General features: G+C 45.7%; 1 non-coding gene across 1 annotated transcript; it reads right to left on the minus strand.

The window, feature by feature from the left end:
- Positions 1 to 1,788: 1,788 nt before the first annotated feature.
- On the minus strand, positions 1,789 to 1,914 carry LOC118586444. Its single transcript, XR_004945330.1, has one exon. It is a non-coding gene; the product is annotated as a small nucleolar RNA SNORD22 (small nucleolar RNA).
- Between the last annotated feature and the right edge of the window lie 1,116 nt (positions 1,915 to 3,030).

Here is a 3,030-nt window from a genome sequence, read left to right on the forward strand (position 1 = left end):
CTGGGCTTATGCCGTAAATAAATCACATAGACTCTGGCAGCGAGTTTCCTTGGGATCCAGACGTCACTTGTATCAGTGCTCACCTGCATTGCAGCTGGATGCTGCGTGCTTATGATTTTCACAGTCTGATGTGGGATGGGTAGGACATTGCTAACATCAATCCGCAGGTTTGTCCTTGGTTTTCTAGGATGATGTCACTCGGGACTCTGGTCTCATCCTATTATTTCAGAATTACGTGTCTACAAAGGAGACACAGAGAGGTGGACTCTCCTGTTTGAATAGCTTGTCCTTTAGACAACTCCAGAGTGCAGCAGCTTGTGATGAGGGACATGAGCATTTTCTCACTGCCCGGTGGCTTGGTAGGAAATACTCCTAGGCCGGGCAGGTTCAGCCAGGGCTCCCCCTCATATAACGGGGTCACAGCTGAAAGTGCTTATCCTCCCTCACATCTTCTCCCAGGCTCCAGCAGACAAGCAAGTTTGTTGCAAAGGTGGCCAAGAGAAAGCGAATAACATTGTGAAAGAACATTAAAACTTCTACTTGGGCTGGCAAGATGGCTCTGTGGATAAAATCACTGGCTACCCAGCCTGCTGTCCTGGGCTCAATCCCCAGGGTCCATGTGGTGGAAGGAGAGAACCAACTCTGGCAAGTTGTCACCTGACTTCCATATACATGTTGTGGCACCTGTGTGCACTTAAGTAAATAAATAATTTGCAATAAAGTCAATATAATTTTCAATAATTTAAAGCCTCTGCTTGTGTCCTATTTGTTAATGTTCCCACATCCAATGTCAGTGACATCATCATAGGAAAATTTAGGGGAAAAACAGATTCTGTATCTCAGCGGAAAAGTCTACAGAGTCAGAGGAAAGTAGGAGGACTTTCTTAGGATTCTCTAGAGGATCAGAACCAATCAAAAGGGGTGTATTATATTGGTTGGGTGGTTCAACAGTAGCAGTCTGTACACTAGAGAGACTGAGATTGTTAAGTCTACCAGGCTGGATGGCTCAGCAGTCCCAATCTAGAACTGACCATTTGGAGGATTCTGAAGAGCAGCTGGTCTTCAATCCACATCAGAAGGCCCAAGAAACTGGGTTCCAGTGTGAAGGGTGGCAGCAGAAGTAGCAACAGCATAGAAGCACTGACCAACAAGAAGTGAAGGCAGGCAGGCAAAGCCAGCACTGTTTCCCCCTTGGAACTCTTCACATACGGGCTGCCTCCCAAAGCTGCTACCCATTCTTGACTACAGTTATTCCCTCTTTGTTAATTCTTCCAGGAAATACCTGCACATGCTCATACAAGCCAGAGAGGTGTGTCTCTTATTTGATGCCAAATGCAACCAACTTGACAGCAGACATTAGCCATCAACCATCACAAGGGTGCACACATTTTGCAACTTACCATATCCACACATGCGCATCTCATCTCAGCCTGGGCGCAACGAGGAAACTGGGTGCTGAGCTCATTAATCCACAGAGCGGAAGCTTGCCTCACACCGTCAGAGCTCTGGGCTTGAAGCAAAGCTTCTCCTACCTCCTTGCCCTGGGTTCACTTGGTAATTCTGCTTCTTTTGTTTGTTTTTAAGCCTAAAGGTAGCTTTATTTTATTTGTTCAGGAAAATGAACAGTATGCTGTCTTCAACAAAGTAACTGAAGAAGGGGTCCAAAGAGTCCCCTCTTGTTCTTGAACATGGTCTCTATTCCATGCTCCTTGTTCTTCCTAGAAAAGATGAACGAACCCACACCTCAACAGTGGTGATTCTGCCCTTCTCCACAGCCAGGCCCTGATGGCCACTCCGGCAGCTTCTTCTAGAACAAACTGTCATCTTCCACCCAGGCCGGCCCCAGTAAGGCCTCCTTCTTAAGCTCTGGGGCTGGGACAGGAAGTAAGATGTGTGAATGTCCCTTTTCTAGGGTCAATTTGTAGATCTTCCCAGCTGATTTCTGTGACAACTACCCCAGTTAACTGTCTTAACTAGCTGTATCCCTAGCATGAAAGGCATCTCAGTTACAGGCATGGTGACTCCTTGAGAGTGTTAGCACACAGTCTTCCCATCTGCTACCACTCTAGGCTCTCTTGTCCATTAGCTGCTTGGACTTTTCTCTTTCCAGAGTTCTCTTCTTCTTTCCACAATAAAATGTGGAGGAATGCTGCTTACTGGCTTTCTATCTCTGACTTGCTCATCCTGCTTTTTTTTTTTTAACAGCACCTGGGAACACTAACCCAGGGGTGGCACCACCCACAGTGATCTGGGCCCTCCCATATCAATCATCAGTCAAGAAAATGTACCATCATCTTTCTTACAGGCCAGTCTTGTGGGGACATTTTCTTAATTACAGTTCCCTCTTCCAAAATGACTCTAGTATGTGTCAAAGGTGACATAAAACCTAGCCAGCACAGCTCTTCATAAACTTCTTGGCAAATGGTTTCACAGACACATCCCAAGTTTCTAGACTTCCTCACAGAGTTTGCTCTAGCTTTCAAATGGCCCAAATGAAGATACCCAACTATCTAATCTAGAGTTCATATAAAAACTACCTTGACTGCGTACTGAGAGGACAGTGGCGGGTGTCTATGACAGTGTGCATCTTTGAAGCTTCTATGTCATTTGAGTAAGAGATTAGGGAGGCAGAGGAAGGCAGTAGAGGCCTAACATTTGCTTAAAGTGTGTTTAATATGATCTCTTAGTTGATGAGGATGAACATCTTCTAGACTTGCTTTCAAAAAACATACGTGGAGCCAATTGGCTGCTTACATGAAGTCTGTAGAGCTAGACTATCAGAGAGCCACTAGCAACCTAGCGAAGGGTACAGTGACACCCAAGGAGATGGGGGAATGTATGTATCTCTATAACCTAGTGAAGAGTATAGTGATGCCCAAGAAAATGAGGTATGTCTGTGCCTATTAGCCTAGTGAAGGGTGCAGTGATGCCCAAGGAAACGAGGTATGTACATGCCTATTAACTGAGTGAAGGGTGCAGTGACTCCCAGGAAGACAAGGTATGCACTTGCCTGTGTGTTGTTATGAATAA

Source organism: Onychomys torridus, chromosome 6 (genome assembly GCF_903995425.1).
Source record: "Onychomys torridus chromosome 6, mOncTor1.1, whole genome shotgun sequence".
NCBI lineage: Eukaryota > Metazoa > Chordata > Mammalia > Rodentia > Cricetidae > Onychomys > Onychomys torridus.